At 32.2% G+C, this 13,321-nt stretch overlaps 1 protein-coding gene across 1 annotated transcript in view; it reads left to right on the forward strand.

The window, feature by feature from the left end:
- Positions 1-13,321, forward strand: part of LOC149374286 (scavenger receptor class B member 1-like) — a 95,058-nt gene that overhangs the window by 12,678 nt on the left and 69,059 nt on the right. The window lies entirely within an intron of this gene.

Consider the following 13,321-nt stretch of genomic DNA (forward strand, 5'->3'; position numbering starts at 1 on the left):
ACAGGTAAGTGGTAATGAGTGTCATTTCCCTTACATTTTGAACTCACCTATTATGTAAAGTAGTAATTATTTAAGCTTCTTTGAAGGGAAAATATTATATAATAAAACAAATATCACACATTATTCATGACAAACATAAAACCATCGTTTCCTACTTGAAACATTTGTTTGAACTTTTCTATAACTAAAGTAAAATTAAGATACCGAGCATCAGGTAAACTGATACTTGGTATTTTGGTACGCATCATACATTATTTACACAATACACGTTATGTAGAATATAATAATAGGCTCGCTGTTACAACAATTGAGTGGGTCATTGTGCGACAGTCAAACGATATGAATGTAGATTCAGGTTAAACTTATTAGGATCGATTCCAGGAAGGAGACGTTAACCGATGCCCGTAGTTTGTCATTTTTTTGTTGTTCACTGGACTTTTTCTCTCGATTACCCAATGTTACGCGCAGAGTCAACCATTTTTTCCAGTTAAGTATCTCGTAAAATAGCATTCCAGAATAAAGACATAATTACTAAAAATTGTGTTCACTTATGATTGACGTTGCTCAATGATTGACAAAAAATTAATAAATTTTCAGCAAGTGGTTGAAATATCAAGGCTAATGAGGTTAGTCTGCGCAACCTCCAGCCAATTTTCGTGCGATTTTACATTCAAATGAACAAATTATAAATAAATTGCACAAAAACTGGTTGAACCTTGTGTATCTATACATGTACTAATAGTATCCGATTTTATCCATCAATATGTACGCGACAATTCGCGGTTACTAGGGAGCACTATCATTTTCTAATGAAAAAAAGGACAATTTTTGCATTTAAATAGAACCCCCATTACAGGTAATAGAGGTATTGACGATCATCAAAACATGCAATTACTTGGCTGCTTAGCAGTCACTAGTCAATTAACGTGCATTTCTTTTTTTTATGGAGACTAATCATCGAATACCATACAATACGCACTCTTTTTGTCGTAATGAACCGTGGGGTGAAATAAAGTGAAATCCTGAACAGTTAAAAACAACAAGAATGCCATGGAGTCGCGTCCAACAGTAATTGCGTGATTCTTCGGCTGGTTGTTCTCGTGATAATCCACCAAGCAACGGGCCCGGAAAGAGCAAAAAGAGTTTAATGATATAAAAACGATAAAAGCTGTGGGTTACCATATCCCGAACGTCACTGGTAACTTTCCGCGCGAACGTTCTGGGTGAGATGACTCCTCCTCGTTGCTCTGTACATATATAAGTGTATACTAGAGTGTGCGCATACATGTGCACGCAGATGCATGGGAAAGCCAGTGCGATATAATGACGTTATGCACCAGTCCCGGTTGGCTTAAGGACGAGTGAAGGGTCCAAGTGGAAAGTTACAAAACCTTTTGAAGGGGGCGCGCGTTACTGCCCACCTGTCCGCCGGGGTTCCCTTCCCATCCCTATATTATGTTCACTCGGACCTTTTTTTATGCGTTTTTTCGTCGATCCTGTTTGTTAGCTTGTCTCTGCTCCCAGTATATAGGTATCCCTCAGCGGAACTCGTAGTTCGAGGTCAGGCAGTCGACTACGCGCAACTTGCTACAGCTTTGAGCTTGAGTTTGTTGGTCCGCAATTTTTGTTTCTGCTCCCGATAATGTATGGATGCTTTGAATATCGTTACTCGGGGACAAATTTTGTCGTTTTTTGATTTTTTTGAAAAAAAAATTTAGATTCTAAAAAAACACGTGGGATTGCGTTGAAATTTTTTTCACAAACATTTTAGACGCATTTATTAAAATAAGATTCCCTTTGGATCAGGATGAATTCTTAGGACTGAAAGAAAAATAATTATTCGACTTATCGTTCAAGAGTGTGATTTATCAGGCGCTTTTAAAAGTTTTTTTAACGAAAGTAGAAAGAGAGAACGCGGCGATACGTATTGTAATGTAAGAAAACATTTGGCGAGATGACAATAAAATTAATGATCAACGGTGATTTCATTCGATAGTCTGGCTCTTAATATATGAGAAAATCCACGAAAAATATACCTTTTTTGTCTCCCATTTTAATAAAAAAAATTTTTTTGAGGCACACCCTACTTGAAACTTGGCTCATTTTATTCGTAGTGTGATGTATTATGAAGAAAAAATTTTAAACACAAGGGTTAGTGAGGGTGAAACCCTTTTTCTACAATTCACAAGTTAATATTATATCTATAGCTATCACATGTATAGACATAATATTAACATGTAAATCGTAGAAAAAAGTTTTCACCCTCACTTGACCTCGTGTTTAAAACTTTTTTCTCATAGTACATCACACTAAAAGTATAATAAGCCCTATCTCTAAGGTGTGCCTCAAAAAATTCTTTTTATCAAAATGGGAAATGAAAACGGGATATTTTTTGTGGATTTTCTCATAATATATTATATACACATACTCACAAGCACTGGGCGCTTTTTTGAATGTTATTCTCGTATTCTTGTTTGCATCGCGTGTAAAAATGAGGAAAGTAAAACTCAAAAGAATCCTGCCGATAATGTGGCAATAAAATTATAATACATCAAAAGTTGCGTGATATAAAAAAACCTACAAGTTCTGTTTACAAATCAATTTCAGCTGCTGATTCAGTAACAAAAATAAAAAGGAGAATACCTCGTTATCTCTGTTTATTTGGCTAATAACTTACAATCATATTTATTATTAGATAACAAGATTGATTACTTGGGTTGTTAGTTGTCATGACAAAATATGGGATTTCAAAACAAATTGATTTCACAATTTTCTCACCTGTACGATATTTTACCTAACGCTCGGAAACACAATATTTTATCTGCCTACTTGCTATACCGTGTGATAAATTTCATAACTTAGCTATACCAAAAGAGCAGGTGGTAGACTATTTTTTACGAAATCAGTGAACAGCTTTCAACCCATTGCGATCAATGACCTGTTTGCAGTGTCCGTTTAAAAAACCGAAACTTGGCACCACAGCATGACATGTATAAGAGGTACACCCACTTTTGACCATGAACACGTTTGCACGTGGTAACTCGTAATGAGATGCAACGTATGAGTTAATACTTTCCAATGCATTACTCGCATCAGAAATTCTGAGTTTGTCAGTTTTTAAGAAAGAAAGACAGCTTTCAAACGCTACCGTTATCTTGTTGAGGATATTTCTTTCGAATTTGTCAATTTAAACATGTAACTGTACATATACTAAAAGAGATCAGCAACTTATATATATATATATATATATATTCACAAATACTATGATGAAAGATTATTTTTTATAGTTAAGCATTGCGAAACGTTAATTTAATTGACGATTGATATTTTTTTCTTGTATCGATTTGCTTAATGGTTTTCTGTTTAAAATTAACAATAACATGTCTCAAATTTTTGCTTACTGAATTATGAAACAGTAATTAATTTGTAGGTAGATTTTTTTTCGATGTCTTTGCATTTAAAAAAAATTGTTGTCTATAAAAGCGAGACAAAAAGATCCCATAAGAGCCTACGTTAATCACATGATTTTCTTTTGGATAATTTCGAGGATAATTCTTTGAAAAATGACATACAACAAATATTGGAAAAATTAACATAAGTTCTACATTTTCTAGACTATCAAAAAAACTTAATATCATTGTGATCCCTTCATTTTATTATTAATTCCAAACTTCCTTAACGCATGCCAAAATAATGTGTAGGCGTAGGGCTGACTTATCATTTAAAAAGCCAACTGTCCAGCTCTCTCTTCGTTTTTTTAAGACGTAGTATTGTAAAATTACCTTAAATTGCTGCTCTATAATATGACTAGTGTAAAACTGCTTTATTCAATTTTGAGTAATATACGGTAAGCTCAAAAAATGCGTGCAAGTTCAGAATGCTCCAATCTACCATTTTTTTTAAGTTGCTATATTTGTACCAAAACTACCAAAAGTCATTAAATGAAAAAAAGAGTCACACAGCGTTGCTCAAGTAGATTACTAATTGGCGGGAAATGTGAATGAATATTGTGTGATTATAAATTATTTTATATTATAACTATGTTAGAAAAGAAATAATTTGTATGGTCAAACTTTTAATAAAGTGGTCATTAAAAAAAAAAATGATAAGTTCTTGGATTGGTACTCTTAAAATTGCTGTATTTCTTAGGAAAAAAAATTATTATTGGCTATTAGGATATTTTGTCTGCTTAAGTGAGAAAGTACTGGGACGCCCACCTTAGCACTGTACTGTCTTTCACTCGTACATTAGAAAAATTAGACTAAGTTATATTGACTTTTAATTGTTACTTCATGCAAACCTTTAATTGAAAAGATTTAAATAATACCTTTACGTTATCATATATTTATGACACAGCAATGCATTAATGTATTTAATGTAAGATTAGCATGACATACCAGTTAGAAGTCAATATTACTTAGTTTAATTTTTCTAATGTATAAGTGAAAGACTGCACAATACTATATGAGTGCTATACAAAAAGTAACTTGCTCCAAAAACCTAAACAAAACTTGACCGTTTTTAGATTTTTATTTCAGAACTTTGCAAGGTTAACGATTCATGGATACAATTTATTGCCACTTTAAAAGGCTTCAGAAATTTCTTAAAAAATACTAATTGAATAAATCAAACTAACCTAACCTTTTATTTTTGTTAAAAATAAGTTTTATGGGTTTTTAATTATCTAATGATCAGTTTGTGTAAGATTATCTGAAGCCTAATTTTTGCGAAGTTATAGAGAAAAAAGTGCGGAAATCGCCATTTAAAATTTTAACTTTCCAACATTGTTAACTTTAAAATTTTTCAATAAAAATCCCTTAATATTCGGAATAACCTCTCATAGGGCCTAGATCTAACCATACTGTAGAGTTCAGGGCAGCCAAATAAATTTTTTAATTAATAATCGTTTTGTAACGTCGTTTTTCATGCAGAAGACAAAAACTGTTGTACGTGGTTAAAAATCCCCATAAGGGATTTTTCCAAATATTGAGGGACTTTTGTAAAAAAATATTTAAAAATTCAATAATTTTGGTTTCTGTTTTTGATAATCATCTATTAAGTGAAATGTAGATGAAAATGTAATACTTACTAAATTTTGTTTTACGTGTGTGTGTGATGACATGATACGTATGATGTCATGTGTGAGACATGATAATCTTGTAAAAAAATCTTAGTGGATTTTGTAATACCATGTAAAACAATATTCAGTAAGTATTACATTTTTAGCTACGTCACAGTTAGTAGATTATCATCAAGAAATTGACACCAAAATTAATAAATTTTATAATACAAGCCTATGGCTATTTAGTGTCACCCTATCCTTCACCTCTTGTCACTGAGAGAAAAATGTAGTACAGTCTAAGTAAATGTTCAGTTGATTCTACTACATAATTGTAGTAAGAGGATTGGAGTTACGTTGGCTAACCCTGTGTAGTAGTTTCTACTACATATCTAGTAAGGAAATTAGCGTTCAGTTGAAAACTATTTAATAGTAAACAGTAGGAATGTTATTACATGAAATCGAAGATACGAATTCGCTCTTTCGTTTAGACCAAAATGTAAACAAAATTTATTTGCACTTTTATACGGAAAAAAGCAAAAATATATTGAAAAAATTTATAACCTTAAAAGTGCTCGTCTTTTGTGCCAAACATTGATCACGCATTTAATTTCGCATTCAATTCCGCATTAAATCAGGCAAAATTGGAAAAGGAAGCTATTGAGCTGTGTTCGAAGAAAATTGATGCAGTTTTTATTTAACAATTAACAACTGAAGAATTTTTTCGTGTGGTAATCGACAAAACTCATTCAGTAACGTCTCCTCAGCTTGTATACATACATATATATGTGGAGCGTGTGGTGGCTCAGTCGGCTAGGTCGTGGATTGGGACGCGGGAGACCGTGGTTCGATTCCCGTCCAGTGCGACTTTTTCGGGGAAGTACCTCTGTGATTTTTCACATGTGCTTTTTCACCACGCAATGCTCCTCGAGGAGGGTTTAGGCGACCTCCTCGCAGCAAAATTGCCTAATTTCCCCCTACCCCCCTCCCAGTAATGTGAGGCCTCCTATCCCTCTTCCCTTCCTTCTCCCAAGTGCTAAGTGCCCTGTGTAGTGCCCTTTATAAGAGCCGGACGTAAAGCACTATAATGTAAAAAAAAAAAAAAAAAAAAAAAAAAAAACATATATATGTTTGTGTTTTCCGCGCGCACGGCATTACGAGCTTCTTACTACAGCGTTTAGTTGAATTTGAATCTACTACACACCGTAAGTCAACCACCTCAAAAGTGGTACAGTAGTTGTTATCATTAATCATATTATTAAGTGATAATCTTCTAAAAAACCTTAGTAGGTTTTGTATTACCATGTATTGCATGTTTTGCATTACCATGTAAAATAAAACTAAGTAAGTAAGTACATAAGTCTAAACACGTATTAAGGAGGCTCCATCACAAAATGTACAAGAACTTTGATGGATATATTATTAAAGTTGAGATCGCGCTGAATCCCATGGTATCTTTATTTTTATGGGTTGGCGATCAAAATCCGGAGATAATTTCATTCAAAGTCAGCATTTTTCAAACTCGCTTAACACAGTCTCTTATGGCCGAAGGCCTGAAGCAAACTTTTGACTATCAATTAAACTACTAAAATGGAATAAAAAAATATACTTACCGTAACCCTGACACTCTCATCTTTAAGGAACCGGGTGACTTTACAGGCATTGGCGATGAAAAAATTAATATAATAGCTTAAATACCATTTTAGTCTGCAGTTACATTCGATTATATAGCGCGCACAATAAAAAAATTTGAATTTGTAAAATAACATTAAAACTTTAATAATGATTTTTCAATTTTTATTTGTTGGGTAATAACGCATATAGCAATCATTAATATTAAGTTATTCGACAGCTGACTATAAATATGTAGTGAACTATATATAATAGCAGGTGGATTCAGTTGAAAATAAAACAAACTTCATTACCAACATACTACTAGTATGAAAGGAAGCTTTTGTCTAGTGACATCGCATCGATCGTCACTGAATTGACTACCACAGTAGGCGATGGAGCCTCCTTAAGTTAAAAATTTTTAGATTTTCAGGGTACGGATTTTCATTTTAGAATATATCAAAGAGATATAAGAGGGTATATGATTAAAAAATGAAATTTGGTAAATAACGGACACCGTAAAATATATATTTTAAGAGTATACATGCCTACATGGAAATGGTAAGATTAGTGAGTAATTTCTGTTGAGAGGAAAAAAAAAACTTTAGACGCAGACTAGAGCATAAGAAAGAACTCGGAGATTTACTAGTGTTTAATTTTAAAAACCCAGTTATTCTCCAGACTATCGATTTTATCTTCCATATTTAGTTCCGAAAATGGCGTCTTCAGCCATACTTCTCTTTATACTCTCTCTAAAGACTAGGCTACATAAGACCACCACCACCCATTTTAATTCATATGGGGAATTTGATGGTGGTGCAATTGTTCTGAACCCAAAATGCTAAAAAAAATGTTTTTCTTTCTTATTGTTCATTATCGCCCTCAGACTCAGACATGGTTTTTTTTTTTTTATACAAGTAAAGTGTTGTTCACATTGATGAAGTACAAGAGAAACAGCTAGTTGACCCTCAAAATCAACAGCACAGGCGAAACGGTGAGACTCGAATGGTCATCTATCCAAGTTCAGAATGGAGTATAATTCAATGGGTACAGTGGTTGCTCTTGGTGCGATCAGATAGCGAAATATATTGACAGTTCCTACGGCATAAGATAATTTTTGATCAAATGTATAAACTTTGAACTGATACTTCTCATAAATGAGATCTTGAAAATGCTGAAAAAATAAAAAAAACTTATGAAAGGTGTTAGAGGCTCTTGTGAATTGAACCGTATTGCATATTTTACAATGACATTAGCAGTGATTCCATTTATAGACTAATTTAAAAAGAAGCTGAAAAAATTGAGAAAATATTTTTGACAATCAAATCTAGTTAAGAAGTCCGTAGACTTCCAAAATCTGATATAACCAGTGGATCAATGAGACCAAAATCTTCGCTTTTGTCTTGTAGTTTACCGTGCCAGTATTCCTGAATTAACAATGCTTCATCATTTACTACTAGTTAAAGTTCCTTTAGTGTATTAAAATGAAAAATATCAGAAGATTATTTGGATCAATGTAAAAAAATCTGAACGTAAGGTAGAAATGTGCGAGAAACGGTAGCTTTTCCTTATGGAAGATAATGTATCCATGAATTAAAAAACCATACAAATGGTCCAATGGCAATGGATGTACAGACGAGTTGTAAGCATTTACCAATCATAATTTTCAAAACTGGTGGCATTCAATACATGTCATTGCCAATTAGTATCAAGCAATATTATCAAAACTTATTTCCACCATTACGTTAAAAACGTTAGTAACACAGAACTTAGCAAATCTCACTTTTTTGGCGTTGGTACTCCTACTTACTTCAATGCCGTTGGAACTAGTTTATCTTACAAAAAGTGTATATACAATCAAACAGTTTATCTTAGCATCAAGTATGGCAGGACAAAAAAACTGACGACACAAAAATTATATTGCTTCCTAGACAGTTTGGACAAATAAAGAAAATTTAAATTGGATAACTCACCTTTTTAAAATTAAAAAATTGCTTAAGCATGCCATGATACATACATCAATAGGAGTAATTAAGTAAAAAGTTAAATATATAAAGGGATTAAAATTAAATTTTGTGTTAAGATTATAATCTGATAGTAATCTTAATTAATTTATAATCACATGATATAGTAATTAATGTTTTGAGGTTATGTTTGAGGTAAACATTTGTTTACTTAATCCTGCATGTTCTAATCATACAACTGACGTTAATTTATTCGTTCCCTATCAGTTTTCGTCAAAACCTACATTTGATTAACTACAATTCACGGACGATTGGGCAAGTAAGTAAACGTTAACGTCTGAAATTTCCTCTTTAGTGACAGCTAAAGCTGATTAGTAGCAATGGCCGAAAAATTAGTACTAGTTCAAAAATTATGCCATACAGTCATATATGAAGATTGTGCGTGTACTTTGTGGTTCATAAACATTCTTGAAAAGTACAAATTGGAAAAGTACATTCTTGAAAAGCCCAATCATCGTATTATACGATGTTATAACTGATTTTTTCCGTATTTCTTTATAGTAGTAGCAGGAATTATTTTTCAATTATCATCTGATGGGATGACATTAAATCACATAAGTAGATAAGTACTATGTTAGAAAGAGAAAAAACAATTGTATTCAACTCTTTGACACCATCTCTCACTGACAGTTTCAAAAGACAGTTTTTACCTTTCCGAAAATTAATTTTATTCAATAATCTTATACTTATAACTATAAAATTATGAATTTCAAATCAAGAAAATGCGATTCCTGAAACACAAGCACAAAAGTCTAGATGAGTGTGCACTGTATCGTCCTCCAGAGTTGGCGAGCACGACTATACTGGCAGTCTCGACATTTCAAAGGATCATTGTCCTTTGTTTCCATACAAGCCCAAAAAAGAAACTGGAGACTATAGAATGAGACAAGGTAAAGTTGCAGCAGATAAAGAGAAGAGGCAAAAAGACTCGTCAAAGAGAAGGGGAGAGAGGCAATGCCCAAATTTTAGTGTTATTTACCTTGCCCGTAAGAAAAAAGAAGTAATCAAAATATAGATAGAGTGTAAAAACCGGAATAGGGAAGAGGACAAAAATGCGTGCCAACTATTACTAAGAAATTTTTGATCACTCTTCTATATAACAAATTATCTGTTGGATACATTGCAAGTTAAGTCTGGTTAAGTAATGGAGTAGATGTTTAGTCATTAAAAACATGAAAGTATTTGTAAAAGAATGATCGTCAATTATTTGAAGCTCAAGATAGAATAGTGGAAAGGTGCAAGTCGAAAAAATTAATAAACAATGTCAGAAAGTAAAAAAAATCAATTCAAGTATAGAAAATGATTTATCAAATTGATAAAAAGTTTGACAATGAATGAGATTTCAAAGTAAATGTCACTAGATCAAATTTTCTTGCGACTATTGCTGTGATTTATGAGTCGAAATTTAATTAAATCTTGGTTAACCGATTGTTCATTACGTAGGGCTTTCCCATAAGAGAAATCTTTGGACCGTTACGTTTAATCAATGAATACTTGAATCACTACTATATAATATACGTGTAATGTATACTTTATACAAAACATCTGTGATAATCAATTTACTGCCACTTTTGTCTAGTTCTTGTGTAATTTTGATGCAATCGCATATTTATGTACTTTTTCTTCCCTAATATTTAAATGTTGTTTATGAACGTAGTGTTATAAACAAAATTCGCTTAGCAAATTATTCTACATAAGTGGTACATTGAAATTATCAGAAGAAATCTTAACATAAATATAATGTTTTATTAACCGCACCTTCACTTCCTTATTATTTAATATTATTTTTTTTAATAAAAATACGTGACACGCCTCTTTTTACGTGTAAACAGGGCTTTGATTCACAAAATATGATTTTCATGTCTCAACTTCAATTTGACTTATAAGCAGCATGGTAAAAACCATCAAAATTGTTTGATGACCTTTTTATAAAAAAAAAAAAAAAAAAAAAAAAATTCCCACGAAGGAAAGAAAAAAATGGTAACCACTTTATGTTCGATGTTTGTAACTGTAAGATCCTTACTTCTAGACATTAAGGGAAGTATACTTTTTAGAAGAATGAAAACATAAATCAATAGAGTAACTGAAAATAATTAAAATACAAAATTTAAAATTTTGAAATCGCAACAATCGTGATTGCACAATGTTTGTAACAGACTGAAAGCAGACAATGCAACGTCCGCGCAATCGTTAGAGCATTTTCTGTTTTGTTCTCAGAGATGATAACATTTTTAATATTTATGTGTTACATAATGTTACAATAAGTAGTGACAAAAATTTTACCGTACTAAAAAAAAAATTAAAAATAAATAAATAAACAAATAAATCAAAATCAAAACTTTAATTCTTGGCTAATATTAAAAATTTTTTAATTGTTTCAATAATATTTTTAGTAATTTTACTGATATACTGATTATTTACAAAAGCTCAACACAAAAAAAGCAGAAATTCTTAAGCTGTTTGACTTTTCCTCATTACATAATTGATTATTGCAAGTTTCAGCATTGAATATCAAATAACGATTAAAAACAAAGGGATGATTTAAAAATTTTCAATTACGTCTCAAAGCTAATTACTATTTTACGAAACTTTTCTGATTTCTCTTCATCTTCTTCGATAACTCTTGATGTTTTTTGAAAATTTTACAAGATACATAAAATTATTTTCCGACGGTTTGTAGGTAGCCAAGTGTTAACATTAAATTTTGTGGTATGTCACTTATAATAGAATTGGTGTTCTGATTCTTACGATGGATAAAGTCTTACAGTATATGATCTTCTATCAAGAAACAAAGGAGAGAACACGTTTACATCTTTGTCGCAAAATGAAAATTTGCTCTAAGTGCATGATGACGATCACGTGCTATCCAAACTGATTTTAAAAAATCCGCACGTCATTGAATGCATTCCAATTGAAAACTCATAAGATATTTTTATTGGGGCTCGTTAATATCTGGCACATTGCGTTTTTGTAATGGATAAGAGAGCTATCAACCGTTAATGTCAACTTTGGCGTAATTTTCATCTTTTTTGTATATCGCTCAATAATCATAAAATAATATTACCCATTGGCAACTGACGTGAAATTATGACATAGTATTAAATGACAACCTTAAGAAATCCGAGTGAAAAGTCTTACGCCATTGTGCGATACTAGAAAAAATAACCAAAACTTGATCCTAGTTCAAATCCGAAAATTTTTATCAATCGAATAGTACAACAGTAAAGAAAAAAAAATAATAATGATTTTCGGCACTTTCATAATAAACACACGTAAGCTTTTTGTAACTTTTTCACAACATCGTCGTCTTCATCTCAAAGCTGTCGAGGTGAGCTAGTCACCATCAATCAGTGCATATACTATTATTTACACCAGTGGAAGGTCAGGTGGCAAATCCGGCCTTACTTGTTATTGTGATGGCAAGTGCACAACATGCATGCGATCCAAGGCACCAACGAAGAGTTTTCAGGTCAACGCCTAGTTTAATTCCACAGTAGAGTGAATAAGATTCCAATTTGACGATGGCGTATTGGTTAGAGCTACTGCTTTGCGCTCATTAATTGCTGTTTACAAGAATCAGATAATTATGAAGTTTAGAATAAAGTTTAATTGCTTCTAGCCATACATCAGAATACAATGTATTGAGCTTGGATTTTGTGTTAAGTTTAAATAATTTTGTTATCTTGTTATGAATTTTTTGAAAACATAATAGTAGAACTTTTATATACAAACAACTTTCATGATGGTACGTTAAATATAACTTTTAGGGTTCTCAGAACATCCTCAGGTCCACTTTCTGAATATTCTGCTCCATATCTGCCACTGGAAAAAAGTTGGTCGCCCAGCGCCACCGAATACAGTCACGCCGTGTACTCACTTTCTTGGTCGCGCCGCATGCCTGTTTTGGGCGCGCGGCGCACCCAAAGTACCTGGCGCGCGGGACAACTAAAATTTAAATGTTCGGCAGTACGCCCAATGTTTAGGACTGCTGTCTGTCTGTTTTATGAATATATAATGCTGTTAGCTTGTGTAGTTGAGCATTGTGAAAAATCACTTGCGTGATTAGTAATAATGTTAATAAAATTAATTTCTAGCATTAAGCACTTTTTCAATTCGTACAGTAAATTATTAAACAATTTTTTTTTATTAGTAAGACGTATTTTTAATTATGTAATACGGTTTTGTATTACAATAATCATAATTATAATGATTGCAGTTTGCTCGCTATTTGAAATGTGTTTTTAATGTTTTATTAATTACAAATGACGTAACGTATAGTTAGTTAAGTAAAATGTTTTCTCTGGAGTAGGTATGCTTCGATGAAATGAGAAATTTACTTTAAATAATAAGTGTAAAATAAGTAGAGTATTAGTAATATTCTTTGGTTATGTACGTTACAATCATATAAATTTAATTATAATCTAACGTAATTACAAATGATATGGAGCGACAACTAACAAGTCTCCGTTAGATCTAGTATTTCAAGTACAAGGCGATATGTAAGGTACCTCTGACTGTTTAATTAATCGATATTTATTTTTTTTGTAAATTAAAAAAGCGTGTATACGCGAAACAAGCTAATAATATAATGAGTCAAATCAGACTAGGTCAGAAACGCGTAGTTAAG

This window comes from Copidosoma floridanum, unplaced genomic scaffold (assembly GCF_036245765.1).
Source record: "Copidosoma floridanum isolate Cflo_tuat_1 unplaced genomic scaffold, Cflo_Japanese_pri ptg000020l, whole genome shotgun sequence".
NCBI classification, from domain to species: Eukaryota; Metazoa; Arthropoda; class Insecta; order Hymenoptera; family Encyrtidae; genus Copidosoma; species Copidosoma floridanum.